The 26267-nt window shown below is 37.8% G+C and overlaps 1 protein-coding gene across 3 annotated transcripts in view; it reads left to right on the top strand.

The window, feature by feature from the left end:
• The first annotated feature begins 415 nt into the window (after positions 1–415).
• Positions 416–26267, top strand: part of LOC145673743 (SOSS complex subunit B homolog) — a 38269-nt gene continuing 12417 nt past the window's right edge. The window contains exon 1 of one of the 3 annotated variants that reach the window (XM_081743490.1): positions 416–640. The gene's annotated coding sequence lies outside the window, so the exon portion shown is untranslated. Of the gene's footprint in view, positions 641–696; positions 913–26267 lie in introns of those variants that run through there. The other 2 variants (XM_081743487.1, XM_081743488.1) reach the window with 2 other exon arrangements.

The following is a 26267-nucleotide window of genomic DNA, read 5'->3' as shown; positions in this document are numbered from 1 at the left end:
CCAAAAGCTGTCGATGTTGTTTTGAAATACCCTGTATAATAAGTTCTTTTTTATAATACTTATTTTAACCGTCGTATATCATTTGCAATTATTTTACATTAGTAATTCTGTACTTTTAAGCATAAATTACAAAGAATTACTTACTACTTAAATCAGAAATTTGTTCCTTATAAAAATGTTTTTCTACGCAGAGTTTTCAATGTTACCCGTAAATTTTGCAAAACATTGTGGGCATAATGCAGAATCGTTCTGACGAGTGATTAGAGCCTGCAGCAGTCAGTAGTCAGACTTTTAGTATGACTCTAATCATTCTTCTTAAAAACGTCTCCGAATAACCTTCTTTGCATTTACTACTGTCATTGTCTCTACCCACCAAATACAGATTTGACTTCTATAATTCTCATATTCTTCCAGTCGGTACAGGGATGCCAGACGCACAAACAGGAGTGCAGTGAATTGTTTGACACACAGCACAGTCATAGGTTATAAGGCTGGCTTCACTGACGACGTTGATAATTATGATTTTCGTTATTTGTTGGGAGAGAGAGGGGGAAGTACATCATTGTGCAATTTGATGTTACAGTTAGTAATTATTTCGCTATTTGGAAGAGATGTCACGATTGCGCTCTAGTGTAAGAAAGTAAGTAGTGTACGAAGTGGTTTGTATTTACCCAGTGCCAGATTGTGGATTGTGTGATCACGTGCTTCGTTGTTTTAGTTTTTTTTAAAGCACTGTATGATGGATATTACGTACAGATAAAATGCACGAGGATATAAGGTTTCAAATGCCTTTATAAATGAGATTATGTTCAGTCGTAGTTTCTCTACCTTCGCAACTTCTTGAAAAAAAAAAATATACACCGGACGCTACACCTTGCACCGTGTACAGAATGGTATTATGTGTGCACTTTTGTGAGTTGTCCTCTACTTTATACAATTTTCTCAAATCACTTCTGTTTCTTTAAATAATACATTACATTCTAAAGTATAAGTCTCATAGGAAGAAGCCAAAAATATGTGTAAACATCGATAATGAGCCACACAAGCAATTATCAATGCTGAATAAACACACCAACCGGTGCTATGTTGCCACCGCAAGCAGGAATCTTATCTATTCCTGTTGAGGGTAGGGTGAAGCTGATGATTCCTTGCAATATATACCTGTAAGAAGCAGAGACTCTAGGCATAACGGATATGCGCGCAAGCTAAGATTTTGTATAGTCATTACTTGTGTTGGTTGCAGTGTTGGCACTATGCGGCAGGTATTGTCTCCCGGGGGCTCAGTGGTAGAGTTCTAACCTCTGGTGCGTAGGATCCCTGTTTCGATCCTCTGCCAAGTATGTGGAGGACAACATCGTGTCCGTGGGTTTTCTTGGCATACTTCCGTTTGCTTCCACATTCTCATTTTACGAATTCTTCCATTATCATTTACTTACTCTAATCATTTTCTGCCGTGTTCTCTGTGGTCAATAACGGAGAAATTAATCTATAAGCCTACTTCCAGAGGTTAATGTTAAGTTTTCGTCATATATATTACCTCTGGCAGGTCTTTCAATATTCTTAACTACATGCTCGGAAGGTGCTGACAGAATTATGGAAAGCTTTGATTGGTTGATGCAGAGTTTTAGTGTCCCATAAAGAGTTTGACAGTGTGTATTATGCAATACTTATTACCAGTTTCCATGCACTTCGATCGTGGTTGTGTTGTACTCACATATATCATAACGTACTTTTCGCAGTACTTCTATACGACTTAGATAATTTCGAGAGAACAGAATCTGTTGCAGACATTGATGTTAGTACTCAGAATGGTGAACGGTAATACAACTTCCATTGCAATTCTGATGGTTTCGCACTACTGTGCGTTTCACATGTAAAGCATCACGGGCAGTAGGCAATGGTGCACGGTTTTGCCGGATTGCGGACTCCCCTTTCCCTTCTCGCTCTCGGCTAGTTGGCTTGTACTAGGTGGCCACTAACAAGCACAAATGCTATCTAACCGAGTCAGAGGGGGGCTCGAGCAATAGCGAGGGAGTCCGTCCGTCCGTAGGGAGCAGGCGCGTCAGCAACAGAGAGTATACTCATAATCGAGGATAGCGGAAGAGCACACTTACACATACAATACTTCCACTCAAAATTAATTTCAATATGCTGTGCACTGACAATAATTACTTGTATTCACTCTCTCATTCCTTCATAAAATATTATTCACGTTGTATTTTGCCTATATATTTTTTATTTATTTGGTAGAACGATGTGCTCGAGTGAACCCTTTGTAAAGATAACATGCAGCTGTCTCACTTTGTGAGAAGGTAGAGCACTGATGAAATTGAATCTTTAGACATCACTCATTTTAGGCTCATTTCACTTCAAACCACCCATGCCATGTTATCCAGCAGTTCATATTTTAATGAAACTTCTTATACTTATTAACACTACAAAGGTATCGTGACTTGCAGTTTTTTGTAGTCTTAATAGTTTGTAAGAAATAGTAGGCCAAAGCTTCAGATTACAAGCATCCAGGCCATTCCCAAGGCCATCTAATATTGCGTAGAGCGTAATTCAAAAATCCTATCTTAATAATTAACGTGTCCCTTAAACATTTCTAGCTTAAGTTCATGAAGGACTGTAGGGCTAATAAAGAAATTATATCATCAATATTACTGTACTTTAAGGCTGAAAAATGGACATTTGTATTTCAAAATAGTTGTTTTGGTGAAAATTTCTGTTTCTATGCACCATTATGAGGGAGAACAATTTCAATGCTGCTTTTTGCTTTAAATTTAATTTGTAGGTGCGTTCTAAGAAACAATGAAATGAAATGAAATTAGTTTTAAGTGGTTTGTTTAATAATCCTCGTTTAACAGGCCGAGCGCCACGTCGTAAAGTGTTATTGCCATTGGTACGAGCAAGATATTAGCACACTATATACTCGAATAGAGATTTCGTCATTTCCTCTTCGTTACCATGGTGATCACCATGTTTTTTTTCTAAAGAAATGCATGAATCGAAAGGAATACTGTTAAGTCTGCTGTTAACAAGACAATTGTGGAATATTTTGAAGACAAAGTAAAGTTAGTGGAAAATGGGACAGATTATGGATGTGGTGCCACTAATTTGAAAATTGACAAGTGAAATCCAGTAATTCACGAGATAACATCTAAGGAACCTTTTTCAACAGGGACCACACCTCTAAGTAAACTTATAAGATAGAAATTGCATAAGAAATGCCAGTGCCATTACCACGCAATGCATAATGAACGAAAGCAATTGTACGCAATATAAAACCTCTAAGGTATAGATATTCCCGGCGGGAGCTCATGTGGTTCGGATTCCACGTTAATCAGTAGGTCCACGTCTCATATAGCCTCGCTGCTGAACGGGACGTAAAACTCAAAATCAATTTAAGGTACAGACTGACGAGCTGTCGGCACAATGAAGTACGATTTTTCTACAAGGAGAAATCACTGTCTACTTTGAGAATAATGTTAATTATATTGGCGCATTCAGATTTCTTTCACCCACCCTTTAAAATGTGAGTGTATAGTTACAGTGCCTACATAACAAAGAAACAATCAAAACAAAACGGGACACTAAGCTTGTAGCCATATGCATGCTGAAAATTGTCAATCTGGACCAATTTTTGATCGATTAAGTTTTAAACGCTGATTCTGTAGGCCTACACATATGCAATGTAATGTGTGATACTGATGGTACTAAATAAATATTTTCCAGAATTATTTAAATTTAATATCCAATAATAAACAAGCTAAGTATATTTTGACACTTAGTGTAACCAAATGTTTAAATACACAATATCTGCGATATGAGGTGAAACATTCTACTTTCAACGCTTGTTATATTTTAACGTATTATCTGTCTAATTGCTTGATTTTTCTGTTTTCGTAGTTTCGTTCATTGGAAACCTTTTCACATATCGTCGTCTGAGATTCAACACCGCGTATCTCTAGTTTTGGCGAATTTGAGTTTTCGATACCCTTAGAATCAGTATAGGATGGGGCACAGTCTGGTTAAGTAGTACAACTCTATCACGACAAATGCCTCTATTATTCCCTCAAAGTAATATCGTGTATATTGAGACTGAAGCTGGATTTTGAATAGTTTTTTGTCTCTCCTTTAAATTGGTGAAATGTTACTTGTGGTATTGTATCTCAGACGACGATATACAAGTGTTTCCTGTACTCTAATGTTTGCAATCAAGAAGTTAATACTTCACTTTTTTCGCTTTGTACTTTGGTTCTTAGGCCATATTGTTTAGAAAGTAAAATTGCGATGCTAAGGAGAAGGATGTGACGTCACACTATTTCTGTCCATTGCCTCTTTGCAGTCACACAGGGGAGCAGAAAAATTAGGTGCACGGAAAATTCGGTGTGGGGAGTGTAAAGAAAGATTTGTTGTAGTAGACCGTAGAATCCATTAGAAACTTAAGTTTGAAGATAAAGGAGCGTATTAGTTTTAATTTCAAACTTTCTGTAGAACTTACTTTTACTGTCTACTACATGGTGCGGCCGAACCAACTAAGCAGTTTTAAGGAGCAATAGAAAGTAAATCTGGATATATAGAGAATAAATGTTTTTATTTTCTAAATTAGTACAATATACCATTTTACTTCTTTTAGTTTTGAAAATAATGTCCCTAAGATGGCGGCCGTTAGCATCAATACATTGTTGTATACGATCCCTGAAGTTTCGAGCAGCTCTTGCACACATATCGCGGGATATGGCATTCACTTCGTCAATAATCCGCTTTTAACTCTGGTAGGGTGTGAGGGCAGCTTTTGAAAAACTTTTCCTTCAGATATCACCAAAGAAAGTAGTCGCAAATGCTCAAATCTGGTGACTCCTGTCTGAAATCCCCAAATCTGTCGTCGAGCAGAACGTTGCTGCGGTTGTTGAACTGCTATTCTCACCCGCTGCACATTTTCTGTCGTTCTGGTGGATCTGCGTCGGCCATGTGTATCTATTCTTAGTGTGCTACCAGTTTCCTCCAATTGTCGAACCCAGGATCGAATTGTGTTTGCATTAGGAACGGCACTGCTGCGTGGAATGTCGATCTGTCGCCGAAAAGCTCCTTGTGTAGCGATCACAAATCTGTTGTTTTCATAAAAAGCGCGAACGGCAAAACCACGATGTGCACCGGTCCAGACCATATTAGCTACTGAAATGGAGTCAACGACTGAACAAAGGCAGACCACGTGCAACTGCCGCACCCTGTGTAAGGAATTTTAAAAATAAATGCCTCTACTAAAATATCTACGCCTGATTGGAGGAGATGTCAATAAGGAGTCAATAAGGTTGCAGTACTTGTTTACCTTGACATAAGGCAAACGAACTGAAGTGACTGATTGGAGAAGAAGTCAACTATTTGTAAACTATTATCTGATAAAGCCATCCTGCTTTATATTGCTCGTTCCACTGAGACTTTTGATCAATATATTTTTGCATCTTACAATGTACATACAGAGTGATTCTTTTAAAACTCACGGATTTCATTTGGCTCTAGAATTTCTAACTGAAGTCCGATTTTCATGCGGTTTTTTGCAAATGATCAAGGATGGGAGATTTATGGGACTAAATTCATCCGGGGTAATATCGAGCAGGCCGCAATAAAAACAGCAAATATTTGCAAGTGTAACTTAAAGCTAGAATGAGATATTGAATATTTGAAGCGAAATTGAATACAAATTAAGTGTTAGTGGTAACACACATAAATCACATGTTTAATAGCTATAGCTGGTTTCTCGCTACAAACGACAGAAGAGTCGGTAACTGACGTCTTGCACAACATCCGCCAGCGGCGTCCGATGCTTCCCTGTCTGACTGAAGCGATCCTGTTTCTTGCAATTTATTCACTAACGATCATGCGTGTAAATGCCCTTTACGTAGCAACAACAGATTCCGTTCCCTAAAAACTTAACGGTAAAATCACTTTGCTACAAAGAGTACATTATCTCCAAGAGAAACTTAAATCTCCACACCACACCTCACCTAATTCCAATTGTAAGGTACACTGGCGAATATTTGCTGTTTTTCTAGAGGCGTGGCCGACAGTACTCCAAATGAATTTAAACCAGTAAACATAGATCCATAAATCTCCCATCTTTCCTTGATCGTTTGCCACAAACTGCATGAAAATCGGACTTCAGTTAGAAATTCTAGACCCAAATGAAATCCGTGAGTTTTAAAAAATCACCCTGTATATGTTCTGTGATGTACTATATGAAAGGTGTTTTTAGTTGTTTCTATAACTGTTCTCTGAACTTATAGTTGTAATTGTTTTATTTGTGACAAAAAGTGTCAGAGAGAGAGAAAAAAGTGGTAATATTCAATAGATCTATATATTACACCAAATCTACCTTACACCTAAATTTCCCCACACCGAATTTTCCTAGACCTTTCACACAGATCTCGATAACCACTTAGTATACGGTTTGTTGGTGTTGAACTGTTTGTGTTTGTAGGCCCTGGGATGGAGGATAATCACAATCACTCATTTCCGAAATCTTGTAATCACTTTTTTTCTTCTTTCCACAGTATTTTATAACCAAAGCGAATTCAATTTAAAATTGAGTTAATATTCCAAATCTGCAGCCCATTATCGTTCAAATAATGTAGAAATGAGGGCCATATGACAAGGACCGACAGATACAAAACCAGATGAAAATCCCGACAATTTAACGTAACCTCACAAATTGAGGTACAAGCTATTGGTCATAATGCAAAGTTTTGAGTGACTTGGAAGAGTAATTTATTTAATATATATTTTGATATATGCGGTCTATAGTGTGAAACATTCAAAATTTGGTTAACTATATATACGGTCAAATGTTCCTTCCGTGAGCACGTGAATAAAATTCTTTCTCTGATATGTTAAACTCAGTGTTATTTTTTGAGTATTGAAACGAACTGCGATTGATAACTTACCTGATTGGCAACTGTGGAGTGGGAGTACATTTCATTCCGTCATCTTAAACAAATTTTTTGCGTTTGAACGTACATTATGAACAGTAGGGTGTTATATCTAATTCAGGACCAACTACGAATCGAAAATCACTGAATTATCGCGAACATGCAAGTTATGTTTTGAACAGCCTAGTTGACGTGATAAATCTTGTGTTATCAGTGCCAGTAGAACCTGTCTGATCTATCTTGATCTTATACTGTAACTATATGCAGGGCTGTAGTCGAGGGTACAAAGCGATACATGTCATATACCCTCTGCTTAAGCGTATTTTGCATTGTAACCATCATTTTACTCATTTCCCGACGCCATAGCATAGCGATAGAAATCACGTGAAAATACAATATTCCATTGTAACATTCGCTTATATTTTGGTGACCGCGGTGGTAGGTGCATGGTATCCCTTGTTCGATCCCAGCTCTCACCAAGTGGACATTCTGGTTGGCAAACATCGTGTGCGTGGGTTTTCTCGGGGTTCTCCCATTTCCTCCCACTTAATTCATTCTATCATTGCATTGATTTATCATTACCGTTCCATTCATTCGTTCGTTTCTCATAGTGTACACGTGCCCTGCGCCCTCTTCTCTAGGTGGAAAGGGGAAAGTTTCTGCAATGTATTTCTCACTATATGAGAATGATTATCGTTGTATGTAACCACAGGGAAATGCCTGAAGGATTTGATATGAATTTTGAATCAGTTAGTACTTGGCTCGAGCAAGGTTTTTATGTTACTTTCATTGAAAGATGTACCCTAAGGAGAGAAAGTGTTCAAGATGTATTTGTCCTTGCGTTCTCGAAAAATTAAGTTTTCAAGAGGGGAAGGAGGGTAATTTGTATATTTTAATTTTCCATTATATTCATAAAATGTCCAAAATGAGAAAAATGTGAACCGTTTAAAGTGAGTTTTTAACGTAGTTATCAGTTTGACTGATCTGGGTTTGTCTCATTACACTTTCAATTCAAATACCTAACGTAAGGAGAAAAGTAAATTTATTTATTTATTTTTTATTTTATTTTATTTATTTATTTATTTATTTATTTTTTGCACAAAGAATAAGAGTTGCACCATTTGAATTTAATTTTGTTACACCTGGGTCTATTATGATTACTGTGGATGGCAAAGGCTACCAAAGTAATAACCAAGCTCAGGAATCGAACTTGGAATCCGTCCAGCGCCCGTGCATTGACAGCTTCGCCAAAGACAGCCTGAATGCATACAAAGCTATCCGCACACAAACGCTGTTACCATGCAAATTGTGATGTGATTCAAACAAAACTAAGCTTTGTTTCAACCTCACCACAAACTGCCACAATTTTAGGAGTTATATTGAAGGCAATATACCTCAGCAATTTAATTCTATTATAGAGAACATAATATAAAGAAACCTATAATAGGCGGACTATGCACACCAACATCTAGGAAATCATTGAATAAAATGCATCATCAGTTCAACTGATTGCATTTGAGATGTTTATAGCAACTACATACTTACTTTAATTGTTGTAGGTTAACAAAGTTTAAAAGAAGAATGAAAAATAAAGATGAATAAAGAGTCCATTGTAACGTAAAATGAAAGAAAACTTAGAAATTAAATGAAAGTCACTTCTTTAAGTCCAATGCATAAAATAAAATGTCTTCTTTAAGTCCTCAAAATTAGTTCATAATAAAGATCACTATAAGTCAAGCTGGATTTGTATAATTTGATTTTGATTCAAATACTCATCCTAAGGCGGGAAAAAATATTGTATGTATTTCATAGGCCTGGTCTTTTCGTGCGGAGAACGAGCATTTAAGCTATTTTGTATAATGAACATTGTTCCTCATATTTGAAGGTAGTATCAGTGAGAAATTTGACATTTATAAATGATTTTAGACTCCAGGTTCGCCAAATGTTGTTCATGTTTTATGTTTGTGTCTGGATTTACTAGTTCCGAGAGCCTCCTCTGCTGGTTTCGTTGTTAGTGAACGCGCACCTTTCGTGCACGTTGCCCCAGACTCGGTTTCAGCTGAGAAAGAATTGAACGTATTACGATGGTTCAGATCCGATCTTAAACTGTAGGTTTACGTCTCCTACAGCCTAGGCGTTGAAAACAGACGCTATACTTCAACAAAGAAGGAAACCTAAACAAGAGAATACTATTAGTGAGTTAATTATGTAGAAGGGCGCATACTAATAATGAAGAATAAAATTTTACTCACTAAAGACCCCAGATGGTAACGGCAAATCGACACTAAATCTCAATGACCCCATTTTCATCTTGTTGTGTGTAATGCTTGCAGAATTATACATGTTAAAAAATAATTGTCACAATATTTTGGGAGTAGATTCCTCACATCCAAATAAGAAAAAAGTTCATATGGGCCTGTGATTGGTAGTGCATAGTTTCCTAGTTATAGGGTGCCGAAAACGTGGAAAAATAAACTAAAGGTCCATAGTTAAACTACTTTAGGATCGATCGTAGTCGGGTCAAGACATCACTGAGGAACTTGTATGTGAACTATCCAGATATATCTTTCAGAACCTCCGGTACTTCCACAGTCATTTTTAGAGGGGGTGTTTGGGACATACTTGATCACTCTCCACCTTCCCCTCTAAAAATGGGTGTTTAAGAACTGGAACATTCTTAAACATGGATATTTGGATAGTTCACATACCAGTTTCTCAGTGATGTCTTGGCCCGACTACGATCGATCCTATAGTAGTTTAACTATGGACCTTTAGTTTATTTTTCCACGTTTTCGGCACCCTATAACTCCGAAACTATCCACTTTTGAGCACAGGTTCACATGAACTTCTTTTCTTACTTTGATGTGAGGAATCTGTTCCCAAAATACTGTGACACACTTTTGTAACACCCTCTATATTTGATCATTTTCTTCCATTGTAAAGACAGTTGTAATTTACCTTGAATCACCGCGATAGGACTTCTTTTTACAAAAATATTTCCTTCCTCTTCTACCGTTTTACCAACAACCGACTATAGTGTTAATAATTTCCCTTATTTCAAACATGGTATACTTCATAGTTCACAATGACCTCGGAAGTCAAGGAAATTAAGTCGAGTTAGGGAAGCGTGTCACAGTAATTATGCCTTTGAAATCTATACTTCACGAAAGAGTCAAATATTTTTGGCTGCCCTCAGAAGATATGAAGAACATGTCAGAAAATCCAAACACATTCAAAAAGGAGATAAGAAAATGGTTAAAAGAGAAACCTATCTTAAAAAAAAAAAAAAAAAAAAAAAAAAAAAAAAAAAAAAGCAGCTTCAGGAACGATGAAAGGTGTTAAAATTTAAGCTTTGAAAAAAGTACCAAAAAATTAAATCACAAATTGAGATGGTACAGAAGAAAAACATGTCAGGTTTGTTAGTTATAGAAATAAGCCAATTATTTTATATGTTGGTTAGTATATTTATAATACCGAAATGTTAAAAATATCGTAATTTATAAATATTGTTTGGTATTACGAGTATTTTATTGTACTCCAAATATAGAAAATTCGACTCTGATAAGTGTTTATAGTAGGAAAGCAAGCTTATACCGCCTTTAAGAGAAAAATAAAAGGGCGAAACTTAATCATAATTGATAAAGTTGCTGGTCATGGAAAATTTGTATTGTATGGAAATCAATACCAGAGTTTGTGTGAACCCAATACATTTTCCTAGTATATTTGTCTGTTTTTTTTATTATTATTATTATTATTATTATGTATTTTTATGCCTCTTTAGTGTTCTCGAATTCGTGTCTCGCCTCCCAAGGTTGGTGTGACATTTGTATCGTTTTTCGGGTCAAGTTAGGAGAATATCTGAAGTTTGTTACGTACACTCATGTCCAAAATTATTGTCGGATGTCTGTATATATGTTATTGTAGGAATGTAACTTGATAACAAATTCGCCCAGTATTTCTTATAATGTTAGTATTTGTATAATCGGCAAAGACATGTATGTGGCAAATTTCATGTCAAAAGGGCAGTAAATAACAATAAAACTTTCTTGTCCATTTAGCAACATTTTGTTTTACTCGTTCTAATTTTCGTGGGGGCGCGGTGTGTTAGTGGTAGAGCGTTCACCTCCGGTGCTTGGGGTCCCTGGTTCGATCCCAGCTCGCGCCGTGTGAACTTTGTGGTGGACAAACACCGTGCCCGTGGGTTTTCTCGGGGTTCTCCCGTTTCCTCCCACTTTCTTCATTCCTCCATTTCACTCATTTCTCATTATCACAGTCTCCTTTAGCCTAACGGGCATAACTGTGGGACGTTAAACTTTAAGATTTCATTTCATTTTCAAATTTTCGTATTTATAATTGTTTTCCAATGCAATTTACCTCAAATATACATTTCCCGATTATACACATAGTATCGTATTAAAAGTACCCTGCAAAATCATTATCAAATTATATTCTTACAAGAAAACAGTTATAGATGTGCGACAATAATTTTGGACATGAGTGTACATCTAGAATACGAATTGGAAATTGAATAGTAAATATCAAAATAATTTGAAAAAGATTAGAAAAAAGATACCACGTTTCAAATGACACCAATAGTTATGAACACTGTGGTGGGTTATATTAATGAAAGGAGGAAACAATCGATTTAAACTTATTTTTACACACTACAATCCTCTGTAGGTGCGAATTCAATAACTTAGAAACATTGCAAAGTGATTTGACTGGACCGAGACTTGAACCCGTATCTCTCGCACACCGTGCCGATGCGTTTAAATAAGTTTAAATCGGTTGTTTCCTCCTCTCATTAATATAGGAAATTACAACCGACAAAAGGTCTCAATATATGGATACTGGATTCTCCAAGCACAGCAGCTTAGGCTGTGGTACAAGCCATGTGGTCTGAGTGGAGAGCACTGACTACAAGAGAGAGAGGGTGTTTTGCTGTTCTGGGAAGTTGATTGGGTGGCGTAGTGGTTAACGCATCGGCACGGTGTGCTGGAGATCCCGGGTTCGAGTCCCAGTCCAGTCAAATGAATTTTTCACTCTTTGTAAGTTACTGTGGTGGGTTGTTCACGCGTTTGGAAAAACTGTAGGAGACAAATGACTGGATTTTCACAAGGAATTTTCATATAGATAATTCAAGAAATATTTATCTCTACGATGGAAGAAACTGACCAAAGTGTGTCTTCTGCAAGGAGCATAATTTCTTAAAATCCACATGAAGGAGAAGTTGGTGATTGCATCTTTGCGATGTCGATTTGCCGATTCCATTTGGGTGCTTTAGTGAGTATAATTGAAATTGTAATACCTGTGAGTATACATTTGTTGGTTAAGTTGGTTAAGTTCCAAATCTCTGTTAGTAAATTATTGTAGTATATTTGGAAACCGTGATTAGACGTTCAGAGGACTTTTTTGGTGGCGAAAGTTTAGACTGAAATAGATGAAGCACTGTTTGGCCGTGAAATATGTAGTGTGAAAAAATGAAATATGTGAGTTTTACGTCCCGCGGTTATGCCGGCTAGGCTAAAGGAGACGGTGATGATGAGAAATGAATGAAATAATGGAATGAAGAAAGTGGAGGGAAACGGGAGAACCCCGAATAAACCTAAGAACACTGAGTTTGTCCACCACAAGGTTCATATGGCACGAGCGGGGATCGAACCAGGGAGCCCATGCACCAGAGGTGAACTCTCTACCACTGAGCCACCGCGGCCCCATATGTAACGTGAGTAGTAGTTTGAATTAATGCAGCTATGTTGCGAAACAGGCGACGTGATTTTTGAAGTGGATGTCCTGGTAATGAAATAATGAGAATTTACTTGATTTGATTTCTTGATGTGTGAATAGTAACGTTACGTTCATTACAGATTATTGTAAAGGTTATTCTGTTATTAGATAATGCGTCAATCTGTCAAATCAAACTTCTTGAGAAAAGTTGTTGGCTCCTGTTTCTCCGATTTTGAGTCAAAAAATCTATATGAAACAGTATGAGAAGAGAAGCGCAAATGTGGCATTTCTGACCTCTTAGTCCAGTGGGAGAGCAGATTCAAAGTGGCCGACTGGAACTTTTTGGCTTATATTCAATATGATAAATGAATTACTGGTCATATTGAAGTGGTGCTGATATCGTTGCAAAGTAGGAGACTAGTAGTTTCTTTCAGATTAAGTATTCAGGAAACACAGTTGCATTCACTTCTTTTAAATTTTACCACTTATTTTTAGGTGATAGGGTAGCGTCTTCATTATTCGGTTAAGGAAGTACCAATAAAGCTTTTTACTTCGTTTTTGTCTTTTTAAGCCAGGAGGCATTGTAGAACATGTTACCTATGGTTTCACGCCATTCTGCATCGATACATGGGGATGATGTCATAACTTTAAAAAAAAAATGTTGTTATGCGTAATTTTAATATTTTTGGCGGCCTTACTTTTGCACTGAGAAGATTGAAATTTTGCACCATATTTAGTGCACACAAAGGGGTAAAAAGGTTAGAAAAAAGAATATTTTTTTAAACAAAAGTTCCTTTTTCTTTTTCGCGATTTTCCCGCGTCAGATACAGGATGGAGATACGTAAATGGTACCGTTTGAAAGGCTATTCTACTCTGAAGAGAATGAGGTACAAAACGTGACTGTGGGATAAATAGAAATCTCTCAGGAAATTTTTATATTATCCGGGTCTTTTGGGGTAATCTTGGCATTGTGGGCTCATTGTTAAGCATTTCCCCCTCTTACTATTCAAGATAGAAGATTGAAATTTTGTACACATATTTAGTACATCGCTTAGTATATTTTAATTGATTTTTGAGATGTGTGTGTTAACACAGGGGCCCAGAGGGGCTCAAAATTTTAAAAAAACAGAAAAAATCCGATTTCTCTGAAAATTTGCCGCCTCAGGTATATGATAGGGAAATGTGAATAGTACCACTTAAAAGGCTGTTCTGTTCTGAAGAGAATGTGGTACGAACCATGATCCTAGAGTAAATAGGGATATTGCTGTAGCTGCTGGACTGAAAATCTGTAATTTACCTTTAAAAAAAAGAAAGAAAGAAAATTAAGAAAGTAAAAATCATGGTAAACACTAACTGTGAGATTCTTATTTATTTCGAAACTAAACTATAGTGTGTTCATAATCTATTCAAATCACACTTAGTGCGTGATCACTAGAAACTTAATTGAATACCTCTTTTGAAAAATGAAATATGAGAGACAAATATCAAAAAAGTGAAAGTGAAAAGTTTGGCAGGTTGGCGACATTTTCATGCTTGAAACTAGTGCCAAGCCATGCCAAACTTATTTCAATGGTATCTTATTGGTTGGATAGTTGATTTGGAGTTAAGCGACCCGTTCAGAAGAGAGGTTATATGAGACGTGGACCTACAGCTTAACGTGAGATCTGAACCACATGAACTTCCAGCAGGAATCGAACTTAGGTCTCCCGCACTGTAGTTCCGTACGCTAACCATGTAACCGCTAAGGAGTTCCAATATCTTTGTTCATAAGGAATTAACTTGTACAGTTCGCAGCAAAAATATTGACGGATTTAAAATAAATAGACTGCTTGGATTTGAAGTCTTGGGTGCCTACACTGAATAAAACAATCTACAAACTTCACATACGTGTTCAGGAACTCAATACAATTTATCTGTGACTTTGGTCGGGAACGCTTAATTGTGACGATAGGGCCCTTTGAAATCTGAAACGAAGTATATACAATGTTTCATCAAAACTGAAAACTTCTAGGGGGTTACTGTTAACATGCATTCACAAGATGGAATAAATCCGCCTTGCCACCTCCTCATAAATTCTACTCCAAACAGTAACAGCAAGTACGTAATTTCGAACAACACACAGTGTTTCATAAATTTATTATTATTATTATTATTATTATTATTATTATTTAATTTCTAAAAGCAAGTTTTATTTATCTATTTTTTCTTCTAATCCAGAAGGGACAGGTAGGTTCAACATCTCCTTGATTGATTTCAACCCTAAACAACAGGAATTGTGAAAAAGCTTCAAATAAGATAAACATCATAAACTTACTCTATAGCCTATGGAATCCGGAGGTTCAATGTCACATTCACAAAAGCATTTCATTGACTTGTCTTCGTAGCCAACTGCATCCAGTTTTTACTTTGTACTCGTATTTCTGCGAGATCCATCTTAAGAATCGTAGATCTGCGGGTGTAAATCCAATCTCCATTCATCGAGATCCGCGACTACCTTTCTGCCAGATCCTAGGTTAGATGTAGATCCTCTCATCTGATCCTAGGTCTTCCTAATGGTCTCTTTCTAAATGGGTTTCCAGTTAAAACTTTGAAAACGTTCCTACTTACTTCCATTCTGACTACATGACTTACCACCTAAGCCTTCCATATTTAATGACCGTAACACTGTATAATAACCCATATAAATTAGTTTCTTGCTGAAGTTTCCGCCATTCCCCATTCGTGTCCGTCTTAGGTCCGAATATTGTCTCAGGATTTTGTTTTTTTCAAATACTTGTAATGCGTTCTTCCCTTAAGGTAAGCGATCATGTTTCGCAACCATACAACACAACAGGTATAATTATCGTTTTATATATATTTAAGCTTTAAATTCTTCGACAGAATTCTCGAAGGCAAGAGTTTCGACTGAATAATACGAATTTCCTGCTTTAGTCGACATTTATTTTGGTCTGTTAATGTCGATCCTAACTTTTGAAACTGACTACTTTGTCGAAAGTATTACTTGATATTTTAACGTATCCACAGTGTGCAGTGTTACAGTGACAGCGAATTTCACTATATTTGGTTTTTCTCCGCATTTACTTCTAAGCTCATGTCCCTGCAGGCGTTTAATAAAACCCCTTCATTTTTTATTGATTTCATATTTCCTGTCAAGTTGACATCATCAGCATAATCCATAACCTAGAAGTGCCATTCAGCTCTAGGCCCTGGCTCCTATTAGTTTTCCGTATTGCGTATTCCCGAACAAAATTGAATAATAAAGCAACAATGTGTCTTATTTTTTTTCAGACCATTTTCGACGTAACAGGTGTTTTCCTCCCGGCGTTGGGAATACGGTGGCCCCTTCGTCTGTATCTTGGGAACTGCAGTACCCACTGGTTCTCCAGGTTGGGCCACTCATCATCCTTTCCGTAAAATACTGCGGATGATCGCCTAGATCAATAATCTGCCGCAGGGGAATGATGGTACTGTACAGTATGATGCCTCGGATGAAGCCGGCCGAAATTTCTGTTGTGACTTGGCAAAGATTTATGACTCCAATTTGGCTTATGAGCCGGATTTCCTTTTTCTTAAAATTTTGACCTGACTGATCCTTGGAGCTCTTTCTGATTGTCCTGGGGTCTTATGACGGCAGAGTGAAGCTTGTTGACGCCTTGCCTTACTGGATGTAGTGATGCCCTGAAAAGAAAAAGTGGAAAAGCGGCATGTTGGACCTTGAAAGAAACATGGCCTCCACCATGAGCCGATGGACAGTAGTCTCCTTAAATGTACCTATCAGTCGAGGATAGAAGTGGCACTGCCTTATCGCACATTGGACCTGGAGTCATCGCTCAGCTTCCTGACAAGGGTTGTGGTAGGTAATACCTGCCTGTGTCGTTGTTCCCCCAGAACGATAACAGGAAAGTGGAGATGATTATTTTCACTACATGGCAGAGCATCAAACTCCCTTAAAAGCCAGAGATACAAATGCTAAATTAGAGAAAAAAGAACAAGGAAAAGATTGTGGAACATGTTTCACAATATTAGATAATTAAACGTCCAAAGGAAGAAACTGCCAGTAGTTTGAATAAATTGTGAACTTTTATTCTAAGACATACAAAATATCAACACTGGAACTTTTCCATCAGGGCATATTCACAAACGTTGCAATGGAACTAATCTTGTACAGACTGTGAACGACAAAGAATCAAAGTTACTGCTCAAATGCACTGCATTGGTCACAATCCCAATACAAATTGAAGGACATCATGAACTGAATATTAGCAAAGGCGTGATTACTCATTTGGACCTTGGAACCTTGTCGGAAGTCGAGATCAAGGACGAATTACGTGAGCAGCATGTTGTGGTCTTTTAGCGAATCTACACCCGCTAGAGTGGCGAGCTACATCCGGCAGATACCGGTATCATTACGTTTGGTATCCTAGATCTACCAACCAATCTTACTATAGGATATTATGGATTAAAGGTGAGATCATACCTTCCTTTTCCTTTGTTGTGCTTTAAATGCCATCATTTTGTCCACTCAGCTACATCATGCAATGTTTCTGTCATTAGTGACAGTTGTTCTGATCTAGCACGTGGTCCAACATAGTGTACGAATCTTAAATGTGCCAATTGTAAAGCATCACATTCGGTTCGGCATCGTGACTGTCCGAAATCCAAGGATGAAAAACTAATCCGTGAACTAATGATTACTGAAAAGATTTCCGTTGCTGAGGCTAAGCGGTGTATCAAACGGGTGCATACTTTTGCCTCCACTTTTTCGTATGCTGTTCGCACTTTACACAGATTATTTATGTCGGCACTCAGTCATGTGAGCTTTCTCTTGTGATCGCCATGTTGGTGATAGACAATCACAACTCACTCCGAACAGGCGTTCACATTGGTCAACGACCGTTTACTTTCTCCATCGACAAGATTTGTCCACTTTTGTCGCTTACGCAGTTGTTCATATCATCCAGATCTTTACCTGGGCCACACACAACTTGTTAACAACACCCAACTTTTGGGCCTTCAGTTTGAACACCGGTTGTCTTGGCCAGTTCATCTACGAGAGCTAAAATATTGCTAAGCGCATTCAGTCTACCGAAAGTGTTGTCCCAGATTTCTTGGGAGTGCTGATCGTATGGTTCCTCTACGGCTGTATTGTACCCGTATCTACTCAAAGTTGGACTGGGTCCGCTGGGCCTACCACGTTACGCCAACTGAACACTGCCCATATTAGCATACGTTTGGCGGCTGGTGGATTCCGTTCCAGTCCTATTCACAGCTTGTATGTTGAATGCACGAGCCATCTTTAACTCAGCGCTATTATCGGCCTATCTCTACTATTTTACTAATCCAAAATCAATGCCTCAACATCCTTCGCTATTTGCACTGAAAGCTGGAGAGCGCTACTAGCGTTATTAGGCACGACGCAACGCTGCTAGGCCTTTTGGAATTCGTGCTTTGCAACTTCCGTGACCTCATCAGTGAAGTTCTCTCTTTGTCAGTTTGGTTTTCTACCAACATGCCCATGTAAGATACTTCGTCTATTCTTTCCATCGGATCCAATACAAAAAGCCAAGCACCAACTTTCACGAATTTCGACTAGAGTTTAAACTGCTGCGCTCCTTACAGCAATTTCAAGACTACTGTCATTTTTACTGATGGTTCCAAAGATGCTGATTCTGTCGGATCTGTCTTTATATAACTACAAGTACTTACGGTTTTAAGTTAAACTCATTTCCTTATATATTCATTTTTGAACTGCTTGCAATTTTACAAACTTGACATTATGACTCCACATGTCATATACGGAGGACCTTAACCGATCAATATGAGAATGAGCTTGTGAATCTCGTTCCACAATTTTCCCTCTCCAGCTATAATTAACTCGGCGGGAATTTTCTTTACACCCGGAGATTTTTATTTCTTTAATTTCTTTATAGCAGTTTCTGTTTCTGTACGTTTAGACTTCGGAATATGTTCTGTTGTACGAATTGCTCTTTCTCTACGAACATTGTTCTTTGGTTGCGCGCTTAGCAAATTGTCAAAGAAATCTTTCCACCTATTCAAAATACTATCTGTATCCGTGAGAATTCTACCATCCGCTTTCTTTAACAAGTAAGAATGAGGTTGACACCCTTTCGTAAATTCGTATCCTGAACGTTTTTAGTTTTATCTTCAAGTTCAATAACTTTATCTTTCAAAAAGAAAATAAATAAAATAAAAATAAAGTTTGTTTGTTGTAAAAGTTTTGGAAGTTCCCCGCCTGATGTCAATGAAATTTTGTGCAGTTCTGTCGTTCACATTCCTGGTTGAACCATGGTTTGTTCTTATGTATTTCAGCCTGCTCCAGTTTTTCTTTTGCTGAAGTTGTAATGCCATCCCTAAATTTTAACCCAAGCATCGAAACATTAATGCATTACGTACCACTTAAAACCGAAAATCTATTCGACACTTCAATCCGATATTCCCATCTTGTCTGACCCTCCCCTAATTTCTTTAAATTTCTCCGAAGATATACACCATATTGGATAAAAATCGAGTAATTTTACGGGAGTTATCGCGAAAGTTCTCTTTCAGAGTATTGGAGCGGCTCTCATTTTTGACGGATTTTAACTCTATACAGTAAAAATCCTTAAAGAAGATACAGTAGAGTCACGATTAGCTGAGCTAATGTGGACCGAATCTAACTCGGTTAATACGGATGGATACATAGAAAATTTTGTACAGTATTTGTTGTTCTTCTTTACTGATTATTTCTCTTAGATTATTCATTACTATTGTATTTATTATTTTTATTGGACATACAGTACAGTACATATAATTATACATACATAGATACGGAATTAGCCATAATACAGTAAATAAAATGCGTTTGATATTGATACGCACAAAACACAATACAAATAAGGTACTATTCAGCATACACATTAAAAAAAAAAGTCGTTCATAGTCTTGTGCTTCATTAAGCTGTCTCGTTTTTGTCCGCTATATTGCACAGACATAGCAACATCATAATATCAGCTGGTGCCGTGCCTTCTTGCTGTTCGACGTAGAACACTGCCTTCTCAAACAAACTCAAGACATGCAACAATTAAAGCTCGCTAGCTTAATTGTGGCAATGTCGGATGGAGTCATTATCTTTACGCCAGGTTTGTTTGCTTAGTTGCTGAAACTAAAGCCTGTAGGCTGCTTATCGTTGTAACTGGATTAGTTTTTAAATTTTGCTTTGTTTGGATTAAGCTCTGTTAACACGGAAACTCGGAGGATAATCGTGACTCCACTGTATATTTCATGTTACATCAAAACGGAAAACCTTGGCGAAAATCACCAAGGAAAATCTTTCTTGTGTTATTGGGTTCGTGCGATTGGGATGTCCGATTGACGTTTGTCACTTTCAAAAGAAAGGAAGAAAAATTAAAAATAGAATACTTGGTTAGTCTAAGCAGTCTCCAATTCCACTCACATACTTGTCATCGCATAGCCAGTGATTGGATTCCACGATGAAACCAGTTGAGAATGCTGTAAGAGCATTGCCGGAACAAACTTTTCATATTAACTTGTACAGGCTTTATACTAATTGTTGTGTGTACCTTATTACTATACTCATTAAACAATTCTTGTAATATATCTATCCATTTATAATTTCCTTGAGTGTTAATTTTTTTCCCACTTGTTTTGTTTAAGAGTTCTGTTAAGAAGTTCTGCGATATGTTGTTTACAAAGAGACATGCTCAAACTGGAGGACTCAAAATGGAAAAAAATCGCACATCAGCTCTCTATGACTTACGGTTCTCGAGATATGGCTCCTTAAGTCTCTCGAAATCCGATCTTTTTTGGCCAATATCTGAGGAACGGTGACAAATTGCCCAGTGGCCACCGGGTACTATTTGGTACCAAAATGTTCATTATTCTCTTAGGTATTGATCAACACCAATATGATCGAGATGCCAGAATTGATAGTAGTCGGTAGGAGACGAAGCTTGATACTCCAACTCATGAAGAGTCTGCATCGTTTTTTGACCGACTTGATAGACGAAAAAATAGATATTGTATATACTTCAACAACATATAGGCCCTGTGGCCTTTCATTTCTGTAGGTAATTTTCAAAATGAAGTTCCTGATCTTCAAGATACGGATATGTAGAGACCCAGGTTACCCGTTAGTTTCAAAATGACTCTGTTTTTCATTCAATGGTTCTCACCAATGTTTTCGGTGTAAATGCAACTGTTTCTAAAATATTTTAATTCCATTGATATCTACCTTCCATCGACATCTCAAACACTTCAATTCAATATTAGTAGTAGTTCAGATATTACAATATGTTATATTCAAGCCGAAATATTCTGGTCGGCCTTTGTGAATCTGATCTTCTGCTGTCACCGCTGGGCTGTTGGAACCATGTGATATACCTATATATATATCGGGTGTTTTTAATGTGGCGCCCACAGATAACAAAGCGCTATTCTACAAGTTAAGTTAAAGCGAAAATACTACATGATGGTGTACTCTCCAGGACGACCTTTAGCCGCTGTGGGAAACAAATTTTTACCACGTGGCAACGTCGTAGAATAACTTGGAACCATTAGCATTACTCGACGAACCCATAATGCAATTACATCGATTGTTACGCTAATAGGTGGTGCTAGTGTCAATGTGTGGAAAGAATTGATGTAACTATTTGATGAATTCATAGATGTGCTCTATGGTTCTTTATCTGCTACGTTGTCACATAGTGTCTCCAGACCAGGACCCGAAAGGTATACAATTTAATATACGTTTCACCTCAGATTGACGTATAGAATACTGCTCCATAGTCTGTGGGCGTCATTTTAAGAACACTATATATATATATATATATATATATATATATATATATATATATATATATATATATAATATAGGATGAGTCAAAAGTCCTTGGACACCTGCATAAATCTGAAAATCGACGGGAAAAGTAACAAGTGATTATGGGAACAGAGGTTTGATGAGGGGCCGCAACTTTTGGAGTGTATGTCATTCATGGCCGCCATTTTGGATTCAAGTCATTTTTTTAATGGGAAGTGGGGTGTATGACACATCAAATAACACTAGCTTGAGCTCAGGAATTTAGTGGTGCAATTTGTTTCTTTTCTATCTTGTACAGTTTAGAAGTTATTAATGTTCAAAGGTGGGAAATTACCTTGATACTGACCCATTTCTCTCTTTGTTTCAGGTGATCTAAAATGGGTCTGACACGTGAACAGATCGAAATCATCCTTATATCAGGGGAACGCAGCTACCGAACAATAACAGCTGACAACAACAGACGGCACCCAGACAGAGAACCGGTATCGCACAGCACGGTGGCTCACGTGATCACCAGATTCCGGGAGACGGGCTCTGTTCAAGATAGGGCACGTAGTAAGCGACCAAAGACTGCCACCAACTAGGAAACTGCAACGGCGGTTGTTGCGTCGTTTGTGAAAAGTCCTAAACATTGTACCCGTCGTGTGTCCCTAGCATGTGCAATAATCCAATCCTCCGTTGTCCGGATATTGCATGCCAATCAGTGGAATCCTTACAAGCTGCACATGCAACATAAACTGAACGAGGATGACCCTGATCGCCTGTTGGAGTTCTGCATGTGGGTTACTGAACAACACGAACTGGATCCTGCGTTTGCCAAGGGCATACTGTTCAGCGACGAGGCGTATTTCACTTTGAACGGGGAGGTAAATTGACATAATTGTCGATACTGGTGTGACGCAAATCCGAACTGGGTTGACCTGAGTCGAGAACATAGTCCAGCGAAGGTGATGGTGTGGTGTGGCATATGGGGCACCCGCATCATTGGGCTATTTTTCATCTACAACACCTTAACTGCACCACAGTATCTGATGCTGCTGCAGGACCTTGTGTTCCCTGCCACACTGAACGCTGACGGCATTTTCCCATCTTATTTTCAGCACGATGGAGCCCCTCCGCACTATGGACTTGGTGTCCGTGAATGGTTGGATGAACAACTGCCAGGGAAGTGGATTGGTCGCCGTGGTCCCGTGGAGTGGCCGCCCAGATACCCTGACTTAACGCGCCTTGATTTTTATCTATGGGGACATCTTAAGCAGATAGTGTATGCTGAGACAATCCGTGATTTGAGACACCTGGAGGAACGCATCCATTAAGCCTGTGACCAAATTTCAGGAGACAATCTCCTCCGTGTGCAGTCAGAGTGGTTGCGGCGACTACAGTTGTGCATTGCACGGGATGGACAACACGTAGAACATGTGTTGTAGCATTCAGTATCAAGGTAATTTCCCACCTTTGAACATTAATAACTTCTAAGTTGTACAAGATAAAAAAGAAAAAATTACACCACTAAATTCCTGAGCTCAAGCTAGTGTTACTTGATGTGTCATACACCCACTTCCCATTTTTTTTAAAAAATTGACTTGAATCCAAAATGGCGGATTTCAAGATGGCGGCCATGAATGACACACTCCAAAAGTTGCGGCCCCTCATCAAACCTTTGTTCCCATAATCACTTTTTACTTTTCTCGGCGATTTTCAAACTTATGCAGGCGTCCATAGCCTTTTGACTCACCCTGTATAATATATAGGGTGGACCATTTACCTTAATACGTCCCTGTAACTTTTAAACTAATAGACCCAAGACATTGAAATTTTTTATCATACAAACGTCATTGTTTGACATACTCTGATACAATCATGGGCACTACGTCAGGTCATTACATATTTTTAAACCAACCTGATAAATCAAAACTATAATACTACATTTGTTATTCAATGTTGCGAACTCAGGACGCTACAATATCACAGAGCTCGAAATTTTGGGTGACATCTACAACAATATTAACGCAAGTAAGACGAATGGGATAGCGCACATCTAATGTACTTTAGTATCTTATGGTATCTTCGTGATATGACTGATTTCGAATGAATGGAAAGATAGATTAAGAAATTGAAAGTTTTACTTTGGCAAATTTTTCTTTTTGGCAATTTTGATTCGTTCAATGATTCCGATCCCAAAACAATTGATTCCTCGCAACAGTTCCTTATATGTTCCGAGGAACCAGTTCTTCCGAAATGGAATCAGGTTAGGAATCATGGTGATTCCTTCTGCCATTCTTTCACTAATTATTGCTCATGTGGTTCGGATTCCACGTTAATCAGTAGGTCCACGTCTCATATAGCCTCGCTGCTGAAAGGGACGCTAAACTAAAAATCAAATCAACTCTTTCACTAATTATTGGGGGCCGCGGTGGCTCAGTGGTAGAGCGTTCACCTCTAGTGCTTCGGGTTCCTGGTTCGATCCCAGCTCGCGCCAAGTGAACTTTGTGGTGGACAAACACCGTGTGCGTGGGTTTGCTCGGGGTTATCCCGTTTCCTCCCACTTTCTTCATTCCACCATTTTATTCATTTCTCATCATCACCGTCTACTTTAGCTTAACCGGCATAACCGTGGGATGTAAAACTCAAAGATTTCATTTCATTTCTTTCACTAATTATTTTAAACGTTGCTTTTTAAAGTAACGAAAAATGTATTGCTATCCTAATTTCCATTCTTAGAATAGTCCTAATTTAATCAATATTTCAAATATTCATTGTTCAAAATAGTAAACGAAAATACTACACCAGGAGCGACCATATTTCCTAATTTCACAAAGTTCTAGAAAACAATTAATAGAGACTTACAACTAACCATTATATCGGAATTCATGTAGCAGAAGCAAGTGAAATAATGCATGAATTTTTATTCACTTGAGGGGAGGCAATGCCCCCAACACAACTACTACTATATGTACAAATTAAACAAAAAATAAGTACATACTTAAAAAAATACATAGGTGAATAGAATTCAACTGCACTCCTGTAAATATTACATCTCACTTTCAGTCTCTCTCCACGAAAGGTGAAAAATAACATACTCTTTCTCACACGAAATGCAAGCCCTACTTAATTTGAGTGTTCCCACACTGAAACAAAGTTAGTAACTATTCTCTTCTGTGTTCCAAACTTCTCTTGACCGTTTGAATAAATTTAAATTAGAGAAATTCCTCAGAAATATCCCATCGAATATAACATTCATCGGTGAAAGTATTCTTCAAATCTCGAACACGGCATTGAACTGTACGCCACGTTTCACTCATCAGCACACACCGCTCGACCAACGATTACTGCAAGGTGCAAGTAAGTTAACAGAAAAGACACGTAACCTCTCTATTCCCTACTATACAAGAGTCACTATCATGTAGCGACTAAATCTGATTGGTTTAGGAAATCGGAACAAATTAGACCAAATGACTGAACCGAAAGAATAGAATAACTGAATCAAAAGAATCGAAATAATGAATGAATTTCCTAAAGGAAAGACTTACCTTTTACTTTTTTCAAAAGCCTTTATTTCGAAAAACTGCCTAGATAAGTATCTCATTCAATTGCATACATCTCTTCTAATAGATGTGAAGACCATAATGTAATTTACAACAACTTACTTCAAACCATTCTGGAGATGTGGTAAATACTGGTAAAGTTTGAAACATTACTTCAAATTATGTAATTCCGACATCTTGCTTTACAACTACAAAAAAATGTCGTTGCTATGTTATAGAAGCAAACTAAGTATAAACACACCACTTTGAGCAATATATCAAAGTTAACCATTTTTTTCATATCTCCGGAATACTGTTCGATATCAAATTGATACAGACGACATTATGATCTTTATTAAGAAATATCTTCGTAATTGGTTGTGATATTTGCATAAATATTTTTTTCGAAATAAAGCCATTTGGAAAAAAAAAATCACATTTTCAATTTCTTGTAATTTCCTTTCTACTTGTTCGAAATACTTCATATGATTACCGTAGAATTCGACACTAAAGCTCTTTGGATGTGCATTACGCCATCCCTTCTACCTGCGTTATTACTGTAGTAGAAGCCTCCAAAATTTGGTTGTTTTTTTGAGTTTGACACTTCATAGCCTTCTCAACTTGCAACAGTACATAATAAGAGTGCTGTAAGTTTCTGCTTTAGATGTAGATTTGAAGTATGTAATAACCTGATGTAGTCCCATTTGAATAAATGAAACTATATTGTAATGTCTATTTGGTAGAGACGATAGTAGTCCGGGATTTTTCTCATCACCAATTTATTATAAAATGATTCTCTCTAAAATAATTACAAGGTTCTTGCATTAGAAATAAGTTTTTGCAATATTGGACCTCAGCACACGTCAAGTTTCTTCGGTTTTGATGAAGGTAGAGATTAGGTTCGTACGGATACCCCTTTGCCCAATGCGGCCTCCGAGGTGTTGTAAAAGGAATCTTCTCAACTAAAGGAGCCGGTCTCAAGAGGACATCCCCTTCTGCCCAATGCAGCTTCAGGGGTAAGTTATAGCTGAGAATCTCCTTCGCCCAATGCAGTTACCAGAGTCCAAGAGTGGGGTGGGATGTCCCTTGTCCAATGCGACTTGGGAACAGGTGTTGGAGGTTGTGATCAACCACCATATAATTTGGTCCTCTTCTGGCCTTCTTTTATAGTTGATTTCTGGGCGGCTCGTTCCGTCGTGCAGGCCTCGTGTCTTCCTGTTTTACTTGCATGTGTTGTCTGCTTGAAGGAAT

This window comes from Thermobia domestica, chromosome 17, assembly GCF_964235325.1.
Source record: "Thermobia domestica chromosome 17, izTheDome1.hap1.1, whole genome shotgun sequence".
Classification (NCBI taxonomy): Eukaryota; Metazoa; Arthropoda; class Insecta; order Zygentoma; family Lepismatidae; genus Thermobia; species Thermobia domestica.
Note: the sequence above shows the minus strand (reverse complement) of the source record. Positions and strands in the feature narration are given on the sequence as shown.